Source organism: Meles meles, chromosome Y (genome assembly GCF_922984935.1).
Source record: "Meles meles chromosome Y, mMelMel3.1 paternal haplotype, whole genome shotgun sequence".
NCBI classification, from domain to species: domain Eukaryota; kingdom Metazoa; phylum Chordata; class Mammalia; order Carnivora; family Mustelidae; genus Meles; species Meles meles.
Window position 1 is genome coordinate 23,290,015 of NC_060088.1, and position 25,269 is coordinate 23,315,283.

Consider the following 25,269-nt stretch of genomic DNA (forward strand, 5'->3'; position numbering starts at 1 on the left):
AAAAAAAAAAAGCTTAGAGAATCAAAGTAACAAACCGTCCAAACTGGATAAGTTAACTCCTTACCTATCAAGAATTAATTAACTAATTAAGTAATTAAGTAGTTAATTAATATATTAATCAACTTTACCTAAGAGACCCTTACACAGAAGTCTGCCAGCAAATCCAAAACCGGAGAAAAAAGGATAAATTCCAAGACACATACGCACTACCATGACAAGATCATGAGTCATACATATCTGATGTCTCGGGTAATGACTTTTGAAGCAGGTTTTGAGGCTTTTGAAGCAGTCCTCAAACATCTCCCAAAACACAGAAATCCAGGTTCAAATCAATTCCCTGGTCCACAATTCGAGATATTTAATGCTAAGTCAGATTTTCTCATCTATTCCCAAAATGTAGGAAGAGGGAATATTCTAATTAACAATGTCCAAAGACCAAATTCACATAAGGACCTTATAGGAAATCAATTGCATACCATTTTAATCAGTAAGATAATAAAACTACAATTCATTTCTCTTCTCTTTCTTTCTTCATCTCCATGTGAAATGACCTGTTCTGTTTTCTATTCACTATGTTTTCTTATATTCGGCTAGCCAGGCTTTCATCCATCCTACGTTTTTTGGCATAGTGTTCCCAGATTCTTTAATTGCATATACCACCAAGTGTTCATCCTCATATAATGCCATAACACCTCCATACCCATTATCCAGTTCCCTCTTTATGGGAGGTCTTATCCTCCTGTAACCTTCAGCTGGGTCCCCAAAGTCCTGAGTCTGACTTCTTCTCCTTCCGGTTTTCCTTACAACTACTCATGTCCATGGTATTCTCCATGGGCCACTTATGAGTGAAGCCATAGGATATTTCCCTTGGTCAGCTTGCATTTTCATTTGGAAATAATCGTCTATATCATCAACTTCATAATCATCTTTATCCACTAGCCCTTAAAAGGGTATCTCGGCACCTTCCACAGTGATGCTAGAGTGTGCATGGAATGCCATCGATGTTGGCCATTCATTTTCATCTGAATAAAGAGAGTTGCTCAACATGGCTCTCCCCATGACTATGGCATGTAGCATTTACTAATGATGACAAGGAGTGGTGCTCAGGGCTCTTTCTTTCAGGGTAGCGATCATGCAGAGTTTCCCTCTCCATGAAGTCTTTGCAACTGTGTTTAAGGTAATGTCAGGTAGACAGAGCCTTCATCCCTTAGGACTGGTGTTTCAGGACACTAGCAGATAAGGACACGGACAGCACAATGCATCCCTGTCCTGGCAATTTTCCTGGATTAGTGACTTTCCTTCCTTTCTTCATTCCATCACCTTCCAAGCTGACCAAGCACCAAAGGCAGACCTTCCACCCGAGAAACCATAGGGAACAGTAGCTCAGAATGGACCCTCTCACCCAAGGATATCCAACCTCCCAGAGACTTAATGGGAGCCAAGAGGCCTCGCTGTTGATTGAGATCTCTAGAAATTGCAGTGGAAATAGGAACACATTGCTCTCTCTGGAGAAATGTTGGTATAAAGAATGGTATACAGAACATCATTTTCTTTTCTCTTTGTATAGAAAATGGGATTGGGAAAGAAACAAAAAGGAACAGCTGAGTTTATGATCATGCTAGCAGTGCTCTTTCTTGTTCCTTCCCAAATCTTTCTACTTAAAGCCATAGGACTCATATGTCATGAGAATTGGATTGCTGCTTCAGTTAAGGCAGCTTTTGTGACGTCACAAAGCTCTGACGTCCTAGCAGCCACTCCTCACCAAACCACGCCTCATAACTTCACCTGGCTGGAGTAGTCCTTTGTCAGCCAGGAGTATCAAAATCACTCCAATCTGCTGGAGCCGTCTGGGTATTTCCCCAAGACAGTTGTGTGCGATTTGGGGTCAACTTCGGCATGGCCAATTTTGTAGTCTTTGGCCGTGACTGTCACCACCACCCCTCTGGACTCCTGAGAAGGGCAAGAATCCACAATTCCATCTTACCGACATAAGGTCAAGAAAGAGTCAGGAGTACAACAGCCTTACATGGGGAACTCCACGTAATACACATGTTCATGACCTCACACCCAATACGGAGGCTTCAGACCAGGAAAAGCGCCCCCCGCCCTCCGAGGAAAGCTCTGAGCTAACACCCGCAACCATACAAATGACATGTGTGGAGGCTTCAGCAGTGAAGACACAAGTTCTTCTTGCATCTCCAGAAATGGTGCCATAAAAGCCTCCCAATTTTCCCAGCAGACCAAATATTAAACTCAGACCCTACACTATAAAAGCTTAGGCCCAGGACCTACTCATTTGTTTGGAGCTCACAGGAGCAAGCATTGAGCATGTTGCAAGAGAAGCAATCCCCATGTGAAGCCATTGGAAAAGTCGTTCAGGCCAGTTTCCAGAATAGAACGTGAATCTACAAAAGGTCTCTGTCTTCTCTGTATTCAAAACGCACCTTCTGTTATGTACCCTGAAGTTAATTTATTTAGGAAGAAAAGCTCATGTGATGCCCATGGGCTGGCACTTGAGAAAGTCTCAGGTGTTTGTGACATGCCCTCTGGTGTTGTGTTGTGGCTGTCCACTCTCCTGTGGGCTCGTCCTCTGCAGAGGCTCTCCTTGCCTTCCATTCAGAGTGTTTGGTGTCTGGGCCAAATTTGGTTTGCCTGTGAAATGTAACTTTCAATCCATTCCACAAAACATAGGGCCTGCTGAATTCTGTGGCCAGGTGAGAGGATGTGGGCAGGGCTTTCTTCTAGTCCCCTGCAGGATTTTCTGTTCTCCTGGGACTAAGCAACCTGGCCTGAAGAAGGCAGTCCCAACAGTGTTCCAGGTTTGGGAAATCGTGATTGCACGTTGGGCAGCTAATGTCCTCAACTTCCTGAATGTGACCACTTCTCAGTCTTGATGTTGGGGGTCGTAGTGCCCGAGTATCTTTGGCGCCCATCGAGGCATCACCACCAACACTGCCCATCACGAATGCACCCACAGAAATAATAATCTTACCAAGGTGCCAACAGGTATAGTCTCTGATCATGGTTTCCAGGCTATCTGCACCTGGTTGCTTGATGGTGTCCTCTCCAGTGTTTTCTGGCCTATATGATTGCAAAGCATGCTGATCTGGTATCTGCGGGCCTCAAGACCCTTCGGTTTCAAGAAATCATGTCCTTCAGACATTCTCCATTTCTATGCCAACATCTATGGATCAACATTCAAATTGTGGGTTTTAAGTGTGCTTCCTTCCTCTGGGCCTTTGTCATTGGCCATGGCTCCCTGACCTCTGAAGCACCAACCGTCCAACTCTCCCATAAGCCCTGTCTACACACTTATCCCAATGCCTTTCTGACATCTTCTCTGATTTCAGGTCCATTTATGCCATGTTTACATTGATGTGGACATTTCTGGTTGTGCTGATGGCTGAAGACATGCCTGGAGCTCCCAGACACTTCTACCATCTCCCTGTCTTCCAAATGCACTGTGGACTCTTATGGAGCCATAGGCAAGAAGGTATTATTGCTCCTTGTGACATAATGCAGAAAGGGAGAGAGCATTGGGCTGTGTCATAACTGTCAGTCACAGAAAGACAACTACCATACGATTTCACTCACTCATGGAAGTAAAGAAACATGTGAAAAAGCAAGAAAAAGGAAAAAACAAATAGACTCTAACCAGGCACACAAAATTTGGTGTTTGTTCCAGGCAGGCTAGTCAGAATCTGCGTATCTAAAAGTGGATCAAATGGGACATTCAATACAGGAAATGTGGCTGAACGGGATGTAATGTGAGTTTCCAAAGTGTTTGAAGGTGAAATGTGATCTGAAATAGAGCAGATTCATATCTCTTAAAATATAATTTTTAGTGTTTTGTGAAACACACACACACTCACTCACAGACACACACACACACACACACACACACTCTTAAAAGACTCCACAGAAGTTAGGGAGCAAGAGAGGAAAACACTCACAGAAGCAAAATTCAGAGAAAATACCATAAAAAACAAAAGATTAGAATATTGAAGTAACAAACCGTCCAAACTGGATAAGGCAACTACTTACCTATCAAGAATTAATTAAGTAAGTAAGAAAGTAATAAGTAAATAAATAATTAATTAAACAACCTTACCTAAAAGACCTCTCCATGCAAGTCTTATAGCAAATCCAATACTGGAGAAAAAAGGATAAATTCCAAGACACATATGCACTACCATGACAATATAAAGAGTCATACATATCTGACATCTCAGGTGTTGACAAAAGCTTTTGAAGCTGTCTCAAACATGTCCAACACTCAGAAAGCCAGGTTCAAATCAATTCCCTGGTCCACAATTCGAGATATTTAATGGTAATGTCGGCTTTTCTCATCTATTCCCAAAATATAGGAAGAGGGAAGACTCTAATTTACCATGCCCAAAACCCAATTCAGATAAGGACCATATAGAAACCAATAGCATACAATGTAATCATTACGATAATAAAACTAGAATTCATTGCTCTTCTCTTTCTTTCTTCATCTCCATGTGAAACGTCCTGTATTGCTTTCTATTCACTATTTTGACTTGTATTCGGCAAGCCAGCCTTTCATCCATCCTACCTTTTTTGACATAGTGTTCTTATATTTAATTGCATATACCACCAAGTACACATCCTCATATAATGCCACACCACCTCCATACCCATTAACCAGTTCCCTCTTTATGGCAGGACTTATCATCCTGTAACCCACAGCTTGGTCCCCAAAGTACTGAGTCTCTCCTTGTGTGACAACTTGTCTCACTTCTTCTCTTTCCGTTTTCCTCTCTGGAAGAGAGCAGCTTCATATCTCTTAAAATATCATTTTCAGCGTTTTATGAAACACACACGCACACACACACACACACACACACACACACACACACTTAAAAGTGTCCCACAGAGGTTAGGGAGCAAGTGAGGAATAGAACTCATGGAAGCAAAATTCAGAGAAAATACCATAAAAAACAAAAGCTTAGAGAATCAAAGTAACAAACCATCCAAACTAGATAAGTTAACTCCTTACCTATCAAGAATTAATTAAATAATTACCTAAAACACCCTACACACAAGTATGCCAGCATATCCAATACCGGAGAGAAAAGGATAAATTCCAAGATACATATGCTCTACGATGACAATATCTAGAGTCATACATATCTGACGTCTCAGGTTATGAATTTTGAAGCAGCTTTAGAGGCTTTTGAAGCAGTCCTCAAACATCTCCCAACACACAGAATGCCAGGTTCAAATCAAATACCTGGACCACATTTTGATACATTTAATGGAAATGTCACAGTTTGTCATCTATTCCCAAATTGTTGGAAGAGGGAAATCTCTAATTTACAATGTCCAAAGACACAAGTCAGATATGACCTTATAGGACACCAATTGCATACCATTTTTATCAGTAAGATAATAAAAGGAGAATTCATTTCTCTTCTCTTTCTTTCTTCATCTCCATGTGAAACGACCTGTTTTGCTTTCTATTCACTATTTTTTCTTATATTCTGCAAGCCAGTCTTTAATCCACCCTCGTTTATAGACATAGTGTGCCCTGATTCTTTAATTGCATATACCACCAAGTGCTCATCCTCATATAATTCCACACCAACTCCATACTCATTATCCAATACCCTCTTTATGGCATGTCTTATCCTCCTGTAGCCCTCAGCTTGGTCCCAATGTCATGAGTCTCTCCTGGTGCATCTCCCTGTCTGACTTCTTCTCCTTCCATTTTCCCTTACTACTACTCAGGTCCATGGTATTCCTCAGGGGCCACATATGAGTTAAACCATAGGATATTTCCCTTGTTCTGCTTGCATTTTCATTTGGATATCATCTTCTTTATCATCATATTCATAATCATATTTATCCACTAGACCTTAAAGGGGTATCTCGGCTCCTTCCAAAGTGATGCTAGAGTGGCCATGGCAGGCCATCGATGTTGGCCGTTCATTTTCATCTGAATAAAGAGAGTTGTTCAACATGGCTCTCCCCATGACTATAGCATGTAGCCTTAACTAATGATGACAAGGAATGCCGACCATGGTTCTTTCTTTAGGGGTAGCGATCATGCAGAGTTTCAAGCGAAATGAAGACTTTGCAACGGTTTTTAAGGTAATGTCAGTTAGACAGAGCTTTCACCCCTTGGGACTGTTGATTCAGGACACTGGCAGATAATGATACGGACAGCAGAACACATTCCTGCCCTGGCAATTTTCTTGGATTGTGATTTTCCTTCACTTCTTCGTTTCCTCAACTTCCAAGCTGACCAAGCACCAAAGGCACAGCTTACACCCGAGAAACCATAGGGAACAAAAGCTATGAATGGACCCTCTCACCCCAGGTTATCCAAACTCCCAGAGACCTAATGGTAGCCAAGTGACCTCGCTGCGGATTGAGATCTCTAGAAATTGCAGTGGAAATAGGAAAGCCTTGCTCTCTCTGGAGGAATGTTGTTCTAAAGAATGGTATACAGAACATCGTTTTCTTTTCTCTTTGTATAGAAAGTGGAAGTGGGAAAGAAAAAGAAAAGACCACCTGAGTTCATGATCAGGCAAAAGGTCACTTTCTTGTTCCTTTCCAGGTCTTTCAACTTAAAGCCATCGGACTCATATGTCATGAGAATGAGATTGCTGCTTCAGTGAACTTAGGTTCTGTGATGTCACAGAGCTCTGAGGTCCTAGCAGCCACTCCTCACCAAACCATGCTTCATCACTTCACCGTGTTGGAGTAGTTCTGGATCAGCCAGGAGTATCAAAATCACTCCAAACGGCTGAAGAAGTCTGGTTATTTCCCCAAGACAGTTTGTGAAGCGATTTGTGGTCATCTTCTCCATGGCCGAATTTGTAGTGTTTGGACGTGACTGTCACCACCACCCAACTCGACTCCAGAGAAGGGCAAAATCCACAATTCCATCTTACCCACGGAAGGTCAAGAAAGAGTCAGGAGTACAAGCAGCCTCACACGGGGAACTCCACTCCATACACATGTTCATGGTCCTCACACCTTATCATGATGCTTCTGTCCAGGAAAAGCGCCCCCAACCCTAAGAGGGAAGCTCAGAGTTAGCACCCCCAACCCTACCAAAGACAAAGATTTCTGGAATCTTCAACGGTGAGGACACGAATTCTTCTTGCATCTCCAGAAATCGTGCCATAAATGCATCCCAAATTTCCCACCTGACCAAATATTAAAGGCAGACCCTACACCCTAGAAGCTAAGGCCCAGGACGGAATCAACTGTTTGGAGCACACAGGCGCAAGCACGGAGCATGTTGGAAGAGAACCATTCCCCCCGCAAAGCCATCAGAACTGGCTTTCAGGCCAGTTTCTGGAATACAACGTGAATCTACAAAAGGTCACTGTCTTCTCTGTATTCAAAACACGCCTTCTGTTATGTACCCTGAAGATAATTTCTTTAGGAAGAAGTGCTCCTGGAGTGCCCAAGAGCTATCACTTGAGAGAGACTCAGGTGTGTGTGACATGCCCTCTGGTGTTGTGTTTTGACTGTCCACTCTCCTGTGGGCTTGTCCTCTGCAGAGGCTCTCCTTGCCTTCCATTCAGAGCGTGTCGTGTCTGGTCCAAATATGTTGAGTTTAACTTTCGTGGGTCTGGTGTGCCTGTGAAACGTGAACTTAAACCCACTCCACAAAACTTAAGGCCTGCTGAACTCTGTGGCCAGGTGAGAGGATGTTGGCAGGGCTTTCTTCTAGTCCCCTGCAGGATTTCCTGTTCTCCTGAGACTAAGCAACGTGGCCTGAAGAAGGAAGTCCCAACAGTCTTCCAGGTTTGGGATTCCGTGATTGCAGGTTGGACAGCTAATGTCCTCACCGTCCTGCCTGTGGCCACTTCTCAGTCTTGATGCTGGCAGTTGTAGAGCCCAAGTGTCTTTGGTGCCCATTGAGGCATCTCCACCAACACTGCCCATCATGGATGCACACAAAGAAATAATAATCTTACCATGGTGTCAACAGGTATTGTCTCTGATCACGGTTTCCAGGCTGTCTGTACCTGGTTGCTTGCTGGTGTCCTCTCCAGGAGATACACAGTGTTCTCTGGAGTCTATGTCGGCAAAGCATGCTGATTTGGAATCCCCCGGCCTCAAGACCCTTAGGTTGCAAGAGCTCATGTCATTCAGACACTGTCCATTTCTCTGACAACACCTATGGGTCAACATTCAAATTGTGGGTTCTAAGGTGCTCCTCTCCCCTGGGCCTTTTTGTCTTTGGCCATGGCTCCCTGCCCTCTGAAGCAACCAACTGTCCAATTCTCCCATAAGCGCTGTCTACACAATTCTCCCATGGTCTCTGTGACTTCTTCTCTCTTTCACTGTGGAGTGTGATTTCTAGGCTGCAGGTCCATTTATGCCATGGTTCCATTGATGTGGTCATCTTCTGTTGGTGCTGACGGCTGAAGAAAAGCCTGGAGCTCCCAGACACTTCTAGAGTCTCCCTGTCCTCCAGATGCAATGCGGACTCTTATGGAGCCATAAGCAAGAAGGCCTTCTTGCTCCTTGTGACATGTGGTGGAAAGCGAGAGAGGATTGGGCTGTCTCATATCTGTCAGTCACAGAAAGACAACTGCCATAGGATTTTACTCACTCATGGGAGTAAAAAACATCTGAAAAGGCAAGAAAAAGAGACAGGCAATTAGACTCCAACAAGGCACACAAAATTTGGTGTTTGTCCCAGGCAGGCTAGTCAGAATGTGCCTTTCTAAAAGTGGATCAAATGGGACATTCAATGCAGGAAATGTGGCCGAACCCGATGTAACGTGAGTTTCCACAATGTTTGAAGGTGAATTGTGATCTGGAATAGAGCAGCTTCATATCTCCTAAAATATCACTTTTTGCCTTTTGTGAAACACACACACACACACATACACACACACACACACACACACACTTAAGAGTCCCACAGAAGTTAGGGAGCAAGTGAGGAATAGGACTCATGGAAGCAAAACTCAGAGAAAGTACCAAAAAACAAACGCTTAGAGACTCAAAGTATCAAATCGTCCAATCTGGATATGTTAACTTCTTACCTATCAAGAATTAATTAATTAATAAACAACCTTAACTAAAGACACCTACACACAACTCTGTCACAAAATCCAGTACCGGAGAAAAAAGAATAAATTCAAAGACGCATACGCACTACCATTACAAGATCATCAGTCATACATATCTGACGTTTTAGATGTTGACGAAAGCTTTTGAAGCAGTCCTCAAACATCTCCAACACACAGAAAACCAGGTTCAAATCAATTCCCTGGTCCACAATTCGAGACATTTAATGGTAATGTCGGCTTTTCTCATCTATTCCCAAAACGTAGGAAGAGGCAAGACTCTAATTGACAATGTCCAAAGACCCAATTCACATAAGGACGTTATAAGAAACCAATTGCATAACACTTTAATCAGAAAGATAATAAAATGAGAATTCATTTCTCTTCTCTTTCTTTCTTCATCTCCATATGAAACGGTCTGTTTTTCTTTCTATTCCCTATTTTTTTCTGATATTCGGCAAGCCAGCCTTTCATCCATCCTACCTTTTTTGACATAGTATTCCCTGATTATTTAATTGCATATACCACCAAGAGTGCATCCTCATATAATGCCACACCGCCTCCATACCCATTAAACAATTCCCTCTTTATGGAAGAACTTATCCTCCTGTAATCCACAGCTTGGTCCCCAAAGTCCTGAGTCTCTCCTGGTGTGACTCCCTGTCTGACTTCTTCTCCTTCCATTTTCACTTACTACTACTCATGTCCATGATATTGCTCATGGGCCACATATGTGTAAAGCCATAGGATATTTCCCTCGGTTGGCTTTCATTTTCATTTGTAAATCATCTTCTTTACGATCATCTTCATAATCATCTTTATCCACTAGCCCTTAAATGTGTATCTCAGCTCCTTCCACAGTAATACTAGAGTGGGCATGGCAGGCCATCGATGTTGGACGTTCATTTTCATCTGAATAAAAAGAGTTGCTCAACATGGCTCTCCCCATGATTATGGCATGTAGCATTAACTAATGATGACAAGGTGTGCTGAACAGGGCTCTTTCTTTCGGGGTAGCGATCATGCAGATTTTCACTCTCCATGAAGACTTTGCAACGGTATTTAAGGTAATGACAGGTCGACAAGTCTTCATCCCTTAGGACTGTTCTTTCAGGACAACAGCAGATAAGGACATGGAGAGAACAACACATCCCTGCCCTGGTTTTTCCTGGAAAGGTTACTTTCCTTCCCTTCATCCTTCCATCAACTTCCAAGCTGACCAAGCACCAAAGGCAGACCTTACAACTGAGAAACCATAGAGTACAGAAGCTAAGAATGGACCCTATCACCTAAGGATATCCATCCTGCCTAGACCTAATGGTAGCCAAGAGGCCTCGCTGTTGATTGAGATCTAGAAATGGCAGTGGAAATAGGAACACTTTGCTCTCTCTGGAGAAATGTTGGTCTAAAGAATGGTATACAGATCATCGTTTTCTGTGCTCTTTGTATAGAAAGTGGAAGTGGGAAAGAGACAGAGAAGACCACCGGAGTTCATTATCAGGCTAACAGGTCTCTTTCTTGTTCCTTCCAAGGTCTTTCTACTTAAAGCTGTAGGACTCCTATGTCATGAGAATGGGATTGCTGCTTCAGTGAATTCAGATTCTGTGATGTCACAAAGCTCTGATGTCCTTGAAACCACTCCTCACCAAACCGCGCCTCATCACTTCACCTGGCTGGAGTAGTTCTGGGTCAGCCAGGAGTATCATAATCACTCCAATCCGCTGGAGCCGCCTTGGTATTTCACCAAGAGAGTACGTGAAGCGATTTGGGGTCACTTTCTCCATGGCTGAATTTGTAGTCTTTGGAGGTGACTGTCACCACCACGCCTCTGGACTCTGGGGAAGGGCAAGAATCCACAATTCCATCTTACCCACGTAAAGTCAAGAAAGACCCATGAGTACAAGCACCCTCACACTGGGAACTCCATGTCATACACATGTTCCTATTCCTCACACCTTATCATGATGCTTCTGTCCAGGAGAGGCGCCCCCAACCCTAAGAGGAAAGCTCAGAGTTAACACCCGCAACCATACCAAAGATATTTCTGGAGTCTTCAACTGTGAGGACACGAGTTCTTCTTGCATCTCCAGAAATCGTGCCATAAATGTCTCCCAAATTTCCCACTTGACCAAATATGAAAGGCAGACCCTACACCCTAGAGCTTAGGCCCAGGACTGACTCATCTGTTTGGAGCTCACAGGAGCAAGCACGGAGCATGTTGGAAGAGAACCATTCCCCAAGTGGAGCCATCGGAACAGGCTTTGGGGCCAGTTTCAGAAATTCAACGTGAATCTACAAAAGGTCTCTGTCTTCTCTGTATTTGAAACGAGCCTTCTGTTATCTACCCTGAAGATAATTTCTTTACGAAGTAGAGCTCATGGAGTGCCCAAGGGCTGGCACTTGAGAGAGTCTCAGGTGTGTATGACATGCCTTCTGTGGTTGTGTTGTGGCTGTCTGCTCTCCTGTGGGCTCATCCTCTGCAGAGGCTCTCCTTGCCTTCCATTCAGAGTGTGTGGTGTCTGGGCCAAATATGTTGAGCTTAAGTTTCGTGGGTCTGGTGTGCCTGTGAAACGTGAAATTTAATCCACTCCACAATACTTAAGGCCTACTAAATTCTGTGGCCAGGTGAGAGGATGTGGGCAGGGCATTCTTCTTGTCCCCTGCAGGATTTTCTGTTCTCCTGGAACTAAGCAACGTGGCGTGAAGAAGGCAGTCCCAACAGTCTTTCAGGTTTGGGATTCCAGATTGCAGGTTGGGCAGCTAATATCCTCACCGTCCTGCCTGTGGCCATTTCTCAGTCCTGATGCTGGCGGTTGTGGAACCCAAGTATCTTTCGCGCCCATCGAGGCAACTGCACCAACACTGCCCATCATAAATGCACACAAAGAAATAATAATCTTACCATGGTGTCAACAGGTATTGTCTCTGATCATGGTTTCCAGGATGTCTGCACCTGGTTGCTTGCTGGTGTCCTCTCCAGGAGATACACAGTGTTCTCTGGAGTCTATGTCTTCAAAGCAATCTGCTATGGACTCCACCGGCCTCAAGACCCAAGTCTGGCACTTGTGAGAATCTCAGGGGTGTGTTATATGCCCTCTGGGTTTGTGTGGTGGCTGTCCACTCTCCTGTGGGCTTGTTTTCTGCACAGTCTCTCCTTGCCTTCCATTCCGAGTGTGTGGTGTCTGTGCCAAATATTGTGAGGTTAAGCTTCGTGGGTCTGCTGTGCCTGTGTAACGTGACTTTCAACCCACTCCCCAGAACTTAAGGCCTGCTGAAATCTGTGGACAGGTGAGAGACTGTGAGCAGGGCTTTATTCTAGTCCCCTGCAGGATTTTCTGTTTTCCTGGGACAAAGCAACATGGCCTGAAGAAGGCAGTCCCAATAGTGTTTCAGGTTTGGGATTCCGTGATTGCATGTTGGGCAGTTAATGTCTTCACCGTCCTGCCTGTGGCCACTTCTCAGTCTTGATGCAGGCGGTCATAGAGCCCAAGTATCTTTGGCGCCCATTGAGGCATTTCCAACAACACTGCCCATCAATGCACACATAGAAATAATAATCGTTCCCCGGTGTCAACAGGTATTGTCTCTAATCATGGTTTCCAGGCTTTCTGCACCTGGTTGCTTGCTGGTGTCCTCTCCAGGAGATACACAGTGTTCTCTGGAGTCTATGTCAGCAAAGCATATTTATGTTGAATCCCTGGTCCTCAAGACCCTTGGGTTGAAAGAACTCATGTCCTAGAGACTCTCTCCTTTTCTCCGCCAACAGCTATGGGTAAACATACAAATTGTCGTTTCTAAGTGTGCTCCTCTCCCCTGGTCCTTTGTCTTTGGCCATGGCTCCCTGTCCTCTGAAACACCAACCGTCCAATTCTCCCATAAGCCCTGTCTACACAATTCTCCCATGGTCTCTGTGACTTCTTCTCTCTTTCGTTGTAGAGTGTGATTTCTATAATTCAGGTCCATTTATGCCATGTTTCCATTGATGTGGTCATCTTCTGGTTTTGCTGATGGCTGAAGAAAAGCCTGGAGCTCCCAGACATTTCTACCATCTCTCTGTCCTCCAAATGCACTACAGATTCGTATGGAGCCATAAGGAAGAAGGCATTCTTGCTCCTTGTGACATGTGGTGGACAGGGAGAGAACATTGGTCTGTGTCATATCTGTCAGTCACAGAAAGACAACTACCATACGATTTCACTCACTCATGGAAGTAAAGAAACATGTGAAAAAGCATGAAAAAGGGACTGGAAATTAGACACTAAACAGGTACCCAAAATTTGGTGTTTGTGCCAGGCAGACTAGTCCGAATCTGCGTTTCTAAATGTGGTTCAAATGGGACAACCAATGCAGGAAATGTGGAAGAACGGGATGTAACGTGAGTTTCCCCTGTTTTTGAAGGTGAATTGTGATCTGGAATAAAGCAGCTTCAAATCTCTTAAAATATCATTTTTAGCAGTCCTGAGAGGAAAATATATAGCGGTACAATCCTTTCTCAAGAAACAAGAAAGGTCTCAAGTACACAACTTAACCCTACATGTAAAGGAGCTGGAGAAAGAACAAGAAAGAAACCCTAAACCCAGCAGGAGAAGAGAAATCATAAAGATCAGAGAAGAAATCAATGAAATAGAAACCAAAAAAACAATAGAAAAAATCAATGAAACTAGGAGCTGGTTCTTTGAAAGAATCAATAAGATTGATAAACCCCTGCCCAGACTCATCCAAAAGAAAAGAGAAAGGACCCAAATCAATAAAATCATGAATGAAAGAGGAGAGATCACAACTAACACCAAAGAAATACAGACAATTATAAGAACATACTATGAGGAACTCTACGCCAACAAATTTGACAATCTGGAAGAAATGGATGCATTCCTAGAGACATATAAACTACCACAACTGAACCAGGAAGAAATAGAAAACCTGAACAGGCCCATAACCAGTAAGGAGATTGAAACAGTCATCCAAAATCTCCAAACAAACAAAAGCCCAGGGCCAGACGGCTTCCCAGGGGAATTCTACCAAACATTTAAAGAAGAACTCATTCCTATTCTCCTGAAACTGTTCCAAAAAATAGAAACGGAAGGAAAACTTCCAAACTCATTTTATGAGGCCAGCATCACCTTGATCCCAAAACCAGACAAGGATCCCACCAAAAAAGAGAACTACAGACCAATATCCTTGATCAACACAGGTGCAAAAATTCTCGCCAAAATACTAGCCAATAGGATTCAACAGTACATTAAAAGGATTATTCACCACGATCAAGTGGGATTTATTCCAGGGCTGCAGGGTTGGTTCAACATCCGCAAATCAATCAATGTGATACAACACATTAATAAAAGAAAGAAGAAGAACCATATGATACTCTCAATAGATGCTGAAAAAGCATTTGACAAAGTACAGCATCCCTTCCTGATCAAAACTCTTCAAAGTGTAGGGATAGGGGCACATACCTCAATATTATCAAAGCCATCTATGAATAACCCACCGCAAATATCATTCTCAATGGAGAAAAACTGAAAGCTTTTCCGCTAAGGTCAGGAACACGGCAGGGATGTCCATTATCACCCATTATCACCCCTGCTATTCAACATAGTACTAGAAGTCCTAGCCTCAGCAATCAGAAAACAAAAAGAAATTAAAGGCATCCAAATTGGTAAAGAAGAAGTCAAACTATCACTCTTCGCAGATGATATGATACTATATGTGGAAAACCCAAAAGACTCCACTCCAAAACTGCTAGAACTTGTACAGGAATTCAGTAAAGTGTCAGGATATGAAATCAATGCACAGAAATCAGTTTCATTTCTGTACACCAACAACAAGACAGAAGAAAGAGAATTTAAGGAGTCAATCCCATTTACAATTGTACCCCAAACTACAAGATACCTAGGAATAAACCTAACCAAAGAGGCTAAGAATCTATACACAGAAAATTATAAAGTACTCATGAAATAAATTAAGGAAGACACAAACAAATGGAAAAATGTTCCATGCTCCTGGATTGGAAGAATAAATATTGTGAAAATGTACATGCTACCTAAAGCAATCTACACATTTAATGCAACCCCTATCAAAATACCATCCATTTTTTTCAAAGAAATGGAACAAATAATCCCCAAATTCATAGGAACCAGAAAAGACCTCGAACAGCCAAAGGAATATTGAAAAAGAAAGCCAAGGTTGGTGGCATCACAATTCCGGACTTCAAGCTCTATTACAAAGCTGTCATCATCAAGACAGCATGGTACTGGCACAAAAACAGACACATAGATCAGTGGAACAGAATAGAGAGCCCAGAAATCGACCCTCAACTCTATGGTCAACTAATCTTCGACAAAGCAGGAAAGAATGTCCAATGGAAAAAAGACAGCCTCTTCAATAAATGGTGCTGGGAAAATTGGACAGCCACATGCATAAAAATGAAATTGGACCACTTCCTTACACCACACAGGAAAATAGACTCCAAATGGATGAAGGACCTCAATGTGAGAAAGGAATCCATCAAAATCCTTGAGAAGAATGCAGGCAGCAACCTCTTCGACCTCAGCCGCAGCAACATCTTCCTAGGGACAACGGCAAAGGCAAGGGAAGCAAGGGCAAAAATGAACTATTGAGATTTCATCAAGATCAAAAGCTTTTGCACAGCAAAGGAAACAGTTAACAAAACCAAAAGACAACTGACAGAATGGGAGAAGATATTTGCAAACGACATATCAGACAAAGGGCTAGGATCCAAAATCTATAAGGAACTTAGCAAACTCAACACCCAAAGAACAAACAATCCAATCAAGAAATGGGCAGAGGACATGAACAGACATTTCTGCAAAGAAGACATCCAGATGGCCAACAGACACATGAAAAAGTGCTCCACGTCACTCGGCATCAGGGAAATACAAATCAAAACCACAATGAGATATCACCTCACACCAGTCAGAATGGCTAAAATTAACAAGTCAGGAAATGACAGATGCTGGCGAGGATGCGGAGAAAGGGGAATGTTTCTACACTGTTGGTAGGAATGCAAGCTGGTGCAACCACTCTGGAAAATAGCATGGAGGTTCCTCAAAATGTTGAAAATAGAACTACCCTATGACCCAGCCATTGCACTACTGGGTATTTACCCTAAAGATACAAACATAGTGATCCGAAGGGGCACGTGTACCCGAATGTTTATAGCAGCAATGTCTACAATAGCCAAACTATGGAAAGAACCTAGATGTCCATCAACAGATGAATGGATAAAGAAGAAGTGGTATATATACACAATGGAATACTATGCAGCCATCAAAAGAAATGAAATCTTGCCATTTGCGACGACGTGGATGGCACTAGAGCGTATCATGCTTAGTGAAATAAGTCAATCAGAGAAAGACAATTATCATATGATCTCCCTGATATGAGGACATGGAGAAGCAACATGGGGGGGGTAGGAGATAGGAGAAGAATAAATGAAACAAGATGGGATTGGGAGGGAGACAAACCATAAATGACTCTTCATCTCACAAAACAAACTGGGGGTTGCTGGGAAGTAGTATTGGGAGGCGGTAGGGGGCTATGGACATTGGGGAGGGGAGGCGAACCATAAGAGACTATGGACTCTGAAAAACAACCTGAGGGTTTTGAAGGGTCAGGGGTGGGAGGTTGGGGGAACAGGTGGTGGGTAATATGGAGGGCACGTTTTGCATGGAGCACCGGTTGTTGTGCAAAAACAATGAACACTGTTACGCTGAGAAAAATAAATAAAATGGAAAATAAATAAATAAATATCATTTTTAGTGTTTTGTGAAACACACACACACACACACACACACACACACACAGAAACACCCACACACACACACACTTAAAAGAGTCCCACAGAAGTTAGGGACCAAGTGAGGAATAGCACTCTTGGAAGCAAAATTCAGAGAAAATGCCAAAAAAAAAAATACTTAGAGAATCAAAGTAGCAAATCATCCAAACTGGATAAATTAACTACTTACCTTTCAAGAATTAATTAATTAATTAAACAACCATACCTAAAGACGCCTACACACAAGTATGCCAGAAAATCCAATACTGGAGAGGAAAGGATAAATTCCAAGACACATATGCACTACCAAGACGTATCTATCACATGATACACACTTGATATCTATCACTTGATATGCACTTGATATCTATCACTTGATATGCACTATCAAGATCATGAGTCATACATATCTGACATCTCAGGTAATGACGAAAGCTTTAAAACAGTCCTCAAACATCTCTCAACACACAGAAAGCCAAGTTCAAATCAGTTCTCTGGTCCACAATTCGAGACATTTAATGGTCATATCGGCTTTTCTCATATATTCCCAAATTGTAGGAAGAGGGAAGTCTCTAATTTCCAATCTACAAAGACCCAATTCAGATAAGAACCTTATAGGAAACCAATTGCATACAATTTTAATCAGTAAGATAATAAAACTAGAATTCATTTCTTTTCTTTCCTTCTTCATCTCCATGAGAAACGGCCTGTTTTGCTTTCTATTCACTATTTTTTCTTTTATATTCGACAAGCCAGCCTTTCATCCATCCTACGTTTTTTGACATAGTGTGCCCTGATCTTTAATTGCATATACCACCAAGTGCTCATCCTCATATAATGCCACACCACCTCCATACCCATTAACCATTTCACTCTTTATGGCATGTCTTATCCTCCTGTAACCCTCAGCTTGGTCCCCAATGTCCTGAGTCTCTCCTGGTGTGTCTCCCTATCTGACTTCTACTCCTTTCGTTTTCCCTTACTACTACTAATGTCCATGGTATTCCTCATGGGCCACATACGAGTGAAGCCATGAGATATTTCCCTTGGTCTGCTTGTTTTTCATTTGGAAATTATCTTCTTTTTTTATATTTTATTTTTTTTATTTACAGCATTAACAGTGTTCATTGTTTTGGCATCACATCCAGTGCTCAATGCAGTACGTGCCCTCTCTATTACCCATAACCTCGTTCCTCAACCTCCCACCCCTCGCTCCTGCAATACCCTCTGGTTGTTTTTCAGAGTCCATAGTCACTCATGGTTCATCTCCCCTTCCAGTTTCCGTCAACTTCCTCTCCTCTCCATCTCCCCATGTCCTCCATGTTATTTGTTATCCTCCACAAATAAGTCAGACCATATGATTCTTGACTCTCTCTGCTTGACTTATTTCACTTAGCATAATCTAATCCAGTCCCGTCCATGTTGCTACAAAAGTTGGGTATTCATCCTTTCTAATGCAGGCATAATACTCCATTGTGTATATGTACCACATCTTCCTTATCCATTCATCCATTGAATGGCATCTTGGTTCTTTACACAGTTTGGCTACCGTAGCCATTGCTGCAATAATCATTGGGGTACAGATGGCCCTTCTTTTCACTACATCTGTATCTTTGGGGTAAATACACAGCAGTGCAACTGCAGGGTCATAGGGAGGATCTATTCTTAATTTCTTTAGGAATCTCTACACTGTTCTCCAAAGTGGCTGCACTAACTTGCATTCCCACCAACAGTGTAAGAGGGTTCCCCTTTCTCCACATCCTCTCCAACACAAGATGTTTCCTTTCTTGCTAATTTTGGCCTTTCTAACTGGTGTCAGGTGGTATCTCAATGTGGTTTTAATTTGAATCTCCCTGATGGCTAGTGATGATGAACATTTTTCATGTGTCTGATAGCCATTTGTATGTCTTTGTTGGAGAAGTTTCTGTTCATATCTTCTGCCCATTTTTCGATATGATTATCTGTTTTGTGTGTGTTGAATTTGAGAAGTTCTTTATAGATCCTTGATATCAACCTTTTGTCTGTACTGTGATTTGCCAATTTCTTCTCCCATTCCGTGGCTTGCCTTTTTGTATGATTGACTGTTTCCTTTGCTGTGCAGAAGCTTTTGATCTTGATGAAGTCCCAAAAGTTCATTTTCGCTTTTGTTTCCTTGGCCTTTGGAGACATATCGTGAAATAAGTTGCTGTGGCTGATATCAAAGAGGTTACTGCCTATGTTCTCCTCTATGATTCTGATGGATTCCTGTCTCATGTTGAGGTCTTTTATCCATTTCGAGTTTATCTTTGTGTACGGTGTAAGAGAATGGTTTCATTCTTCTACATATCGCTGTCCAGTTTTCCCAGCACCATTTATTGAAGAGACTGTCTTTTTTCCATTGAATATTTTTCCTGTTTTGTCAAAGATTATTTCACCATAGAGTTGAGGGTCCATATCTGGGCTCTCCACTCTGTTCCACTGGTCTATGTGTCTGTTTTTATGCTAGTACCACGCTGTCTTGGTGATCATAGCTTTGTAGTAAAGATTGAAATCGGGTAACGTGATGCCGCCAGTTTTGTTTTTGTTTTCAGCATTTGCTTAGCAATTTGGAGTCTCTTCTGATTCCATACAAATTATAGGATTATTTGCTCCAGCTCTTTGAAAATTACCGGTGGAATTTTGATCGGAATGGCATTAAAAGTATAGATTGCTCTAGGCAGTATAGACATTTTAACAATGTTTATTCTTCCAATCCAAGAGCATGGAACAGTCTTCCATCTTTTTCTGTCTTCTTCAATTTCTTTCATGAGTGTTCTGTAGTTCCTCGAGTACAGGTCCTTTACCTCTTTAGTTAGGTTTATGCCCAGGTATCTTATGGTTCTTGGTGCTATAGTAAATGGAAGTGATTCTCTAATTTCCCTTTCTGTATTTTCATTGTTAGTGTATAAGAAAGCCACTGATTTCTGTACATCGACTTTGTTTCCTGCCACCTTACTGAATTGCTGTATGAGTTCTAGTATTTTGGGGGTGGAGTCTTTGTGGTTTTCCATATAAAGAATTATGTCATCTGCGAAGAGAAAGAGTTTGACTTCTTCCTTGCCAATTTGGATATATTTTTTTCTCTTTGTTGCCTGATTGCCATTGCTAGAACTTCTAATACTATGTTGAACAAGATTGGTGAGAGTGGGCATCCTTGTCGTGTTCCTGATCTCAACGGGAAAGCTGCAAGTTTTTTGCCATTTAGGATTGTATTTGCTGTGGTTCTTTCATAGATAGATTTTATGAAGTTCAGGAATGTTCCCTCTATCCCTATACTTTGAAGCGTTTTCATCAGGAACGGATGCTGGATTTTGTCAAATGCTTTTGCTGCATCAATGGAGAAGACCATGTGGTTCTTCTCTCTTCTCTTATTGATTTGTCCTATCACATTGATTTATTTGCGAATGTTGAGCCAACCTTGAAACCCAGGGATGAATCCCACATGGTCATGGTGGATAATCTTTTTAATGTGCTGCTGGATCCTGTTTGCTAGGATCTTGTTGAGAATCTTTGCATCCATATTCATCAGTGATATTGGTCCGAAATTCTCCTTTTTGGTAGGGTCTTTGCCTGGTTTGGGGATCAGGGTTATGCTGGCTTCATAAAAAGAGTCTGGAAATTTTCCTTCTGCTTAAGTTTTTTGGAACAGCTTCCGGAGAATTGGTGTTATTTCTTCTTTGAAAGTTTGGTAGAATTCCCCAGGCAATCCATCAGGTCCTGGGCTCTTGTTTTTTGGAGATTTGTGATCACTGCTTCAATCTCGTTTCTAGATATCGGTCTATTCAGGTTGTCAATTTCTTCCTGGTTCAATTTTGGGAGTTTGTAGTTTTCCAGGAATGCATCCATTTCATCTAGGTTTCTTAGCTTATTGGCATATAACTGTTGGTAATAATTTCTGATGATTGTTTCTATTTCCTTGGTGTTAGTTGTGATCTCTCCCTTTTCATTCATAATTTTATTAATTTGGGTTTTTTCTCTTTTCTTTTGGATTAGGGTGGCCAATGGTTTATCGATCTTATTGATTCTTTCAAAAAAACAGCTTCTAGTTTCTTTAATACATTTTACTGTATCTCTCATTTCTACCTCATTGATCTTTGCTCTAATCTTGATTATTTCCCTTCTTGCGTGTGGAGTTTGTTTGATTTGTTGTTGATTCTCCATTTCTTTAAGGTGTAGAGACAGCTGGTGTATTCTGGATTTTTCAATTTTTTTGAGGGAGGTTTGGATGGCTATGTATTTCCCCCTTAGAACCACCTTTGCTGTATCCCATAGGTTTTGGACCGAAGTGTCTTCATTCTCATTGGTTTCCAGGAATTGCATAAGTTCATCTTTGATCTCCTGTTTGATCCAAGCATTCTTAAGCAAGGTGGTCCTTAGCTTCCAGGTGTTTGAGTTTCTTCTGAAATTTTCCTTGTGATTGAGTTCCAGTTTCAAAGCATTGTGATCTGAGAATATACAGAGAATAATGTCATTCTTTTGGTATCCGTTGAGTCCTGCTTTGTGACCCATTCTGTGGTCTATTCTGGAGAAGGTTCCATGTGCACTTGAGAAGATGAGTATTCTGTAGTTTTAGGGTGGGATGTTCTGTATATGTCTATGAGGTCCATCTGGTCCAATGTTTCATTCAATGCTCTTATTTCTTTATTAATTTTCTGCTTCGATGTTCTGTCTATTTCTGAGAGAGGCATGTTAATCTCCTACTATTATTGTATTCATATCAATAGACTCATTATCTTGATTAATAGTTTTCTTATGTCATTGGGTTCTCCCATATAGGGGACATAGATCTTCACAATTGTTAGATCATCTTGGCGGATAGTCCCTTTAAGAATTATGTAGTGTCCTTCTGTATCTCTGACTACAGTCTTTAGATTAAAATCTAATTTATCTGATATGAGAATCGCTACCCTGGCCTTCTTTTGAGGCCCATTGGCATGAAAGATGCTTCTCTATCCCTTCACTTTCAGTCTGGGTGTATCTTTAGGTTCAAAATGGGTCTCTTGTAGACAGAATATGGATGCGTCCTGTCGTTTTATCCAATATGCAATCCTGTGTTGTTTTATGGGCAAATTTAGGCCATTCACATTGAGAGTGATTATTGAGAGATAGGTTTTTATTGACATCGTGTTGCCTTTGAAGTCTTTCTGTCTTTAGATTGTTTCAATATTTCTGTTCAATGATATTCTTAGGATTTTTTTCTCTTTTATAGGACCCCCCTTAATATTTTCTGCAGTGTCGGCTTGGTGGTTGCATAGTCTTTTAAGCCTTGCCAGTCTTGGAAACTCTTTATCTCTCCATCCATTTTAAATGTCAGTCTTTCAGGATAGAGTATTCTTGGTTTCATGTTCTTCTCATTTAGTACTCCGAATATATTTTGCCAGCCCTTCCTGGCTTGCCAGGTCTCTGTGGAAAGGTCTGACGTTAGTCTAATGGGCTTTCCTCTGTATGTAAGGAGCTTCTTTGTCCTACACTACCTGATAAGGACACGGACAGCACAATGCTTCCCTGCACTGGCAATATTCCTGGAATTGTGACTTTCCTTCCCTTCTTCCTTCCCTCACCTTCCAAGCTGACCAAGCAACAATGGAAGGCCTTACACCCGAGAATCCATAGGGAACAGAAGCTAAGAATGTACCCTCTCAACCAAGGCTATCCAACCTCCCAGAGCCCTAATGGTAGCCAAGAGGCCTCGCTGTTGATTGAGATCTCTAGAAATTGCAGTGGAAATAGGAACACCTTGCTCTCTCTGGAGAAATGTTGGCCTAATGATGGGTATACAAAACATCATTTTATTTTCTCTTTGTATAGAAAGTGGAAATGGGAAAGAAACAGAAAAGACCACCTGAGTTCATGATCAGGCTAACAGGGCTCTTTCTTGTTCCATCCCAGCTCTTTCTAATTAAAGCCATAGGACTCATATGTCTTGAGAATGGGGTTGCTGCTTCAGTGAAGTCAGCTTCTGTGACGTCACAAAGCTCTGAGGTCCCAGCAACCACTCCTCACCAAACCATGACTCATCACTTCCACCTGGCTGGAGTAGTCCTGGGTAAGCCAGGTTTATCAAAATATTTCAAACTGCAGGAGCCACTTGGGTATTTCCCCAAGACGGTTTGTGAAACGATTTGGGGTCACTTTCTCCATGGCCGACTTTGTAGTCTTTGGTCAAGACTGCCACAAACACCTCTGGACTCCTGGGAAGGGCAAGAATCCACAATTCCATCTTACCCATGTAACATCAAGAAAGAGTCAGGAGTACAAGCAGCCTCACATGGGGAACTCCAGGCAATACACATGTTGATGGTCCTTACACCCTATCAGGAAATGGGCCCCCTGCCCTCCAAAGAAAGCAAAGAGTTAAGACCCGCAACCATACCAAAGACATGTCTGGAGTCTTCAAGAGTGAGGACACGAGTTCTTCTTGCATCTCCAGAAATCGTGCCATAAATGCCTCCCCATTTTCCCAGCTGACCAAACATTAAAGGCAGATCCTACACCCTAGAAGCTTAGGCCCAGGATGGACTCGTCTGTTTGGAGCACACAGGAGCAAGCACGGAGCATGTTGGAAGAGAACCAATCCCCTTTGGAAGCCATCGGAAAAGGCTTTTGGCCAGTTTCAGGAATACAAAATGAATCTACAAAAGGTCTCTGTTTTCTCTGAATTCGAAACAAGCATTCTGTTATCTACCCTGAAGATAATTTCTTTAGGAAGAAGAGCTCATGGAGTGCCCAAGTGCTGGCACTTGAGAGAGTCTCAGGTGTGTGTGCCATGCCCTCTGGTGTTGTGTTGTGGCTGTCCACTCTCCTGTGGGCTCGTCTTCTGCAGAGGCTCTCCTTGCCTTCCATTCAGAGTGTTTGGTGTCTGGGCCAAATACGGTGAGGTTAATCTTCGTGGGTCTGGTGTGCCTGTGAAACGTGACTTTCAACCCAATTCCCAAAACTTAAAGCCTACTGAATTCTGTAGCCATGTGAGATGATGTGGTCAGGGCTTTCTTCTAGTCCCCTGAAGGATTTTCTGTTCTCCAGGGACTAAGCAACATGCCCTGAAGAAGGCAGTCGCAACAGTGTTCCAGGTTTGGGATTCCGTGATTGCAGGTTGTGCAGCTAATGTCCTCACCATCCTGCCGGTGGCCTCTTCTCAGTCTTGATGCTAGCGGTTGTAGAGCCCAAGTATCTTTTTTTTTTTTGCCTTAATTTTTTTTTTTTTACAGCATAACAGTGTTCATTGTTTTGACATCACACCCAGTGCCCCATGCAGTACGCACCCTCCCTATTACCCACCACATGGTTTCTCAACCTCCCACACCACGCCCCTTCAAAACCCTCTGGTTGTTTTTCAGAGTCCATAGTCTCTCATGGTTCATCTTCACTTCCAGTTTCCCTCAACTCCATCTCCTCTCCATCTCTCCATGTCCTCCATGTTCTTTGTTATCCTTCACAAATAAGTGAAACCATATGATACTTGTGTCTCTCTGCTTGACTTATTTCGCTCAGCATAATTTCTTCCAGTCCCGTCCATGTTGCTACAAAAGTTGGGTATTCATCCTTTCTGATGGAGGCATGATAATCCATTGTGTATATGGACCACATCTTCCTTATCCATTCATCCGTTGAAGGGCATCTTGGTTCTTTCCACAGTTTGGCGACCGTAGCCATTGCTACAATAAACATTGGGGTAGAGATGACCCTTCTTTTCACTACATCTGTATCTTTGGGGTAAATACCCAGCAGTGCAATTGCAGGGTCATAGGGAAGCTCTATTCTTAATTTCTTCAGGAATCTCCACACTGTTCTGCAAAGTGGCTGCACTAACTTGCATTCCCACCAATAGTGTAAGAGGGTTCCCCTTTCTCCACATCCTTTCCAACACACGATGTTTCCTGTCTTGCTAATTTTGGAGATTCTACCTGGTGTCAGGTGGTATCTCAATTTTGTTTTAATTTGAATCTGCCTGATAGCTGGTGATGATGAATATTTTTTCATGTGTCTGACAGCCATTTGTATGTCTTCGTTGGAGAAGTGTCTGTTCATATCTTCTGCCCATTTTTGATATGATTATCTGTTTTGTGTGTGTTGAGTTTTAGAAGTTCTTTATAGATCCTGGATATCAACCTTTTGTCTGTACTGTCATTTGCAAATATCTTCTCCCATTCCGTGGGTTGCCTTTTTGTATGGTTGACTGTTTCTTTGCTGTGCAGAAGCTTTTGATCTAGATGAAGTCCCAAAAGTTCATTTTCGCTTTTATTTCCTCAGCCTTTAGAGACATATCTTTTTTTTTCTTTTTCCCTTTTTATTAATTTTTTCAGCGTAACAGTATTCATTCTTTTTGCACAACACCCAGTGCTCCATGCAAAACGTGCCCTCCCCATCACCCACCACCTGTTCCCCCAACCT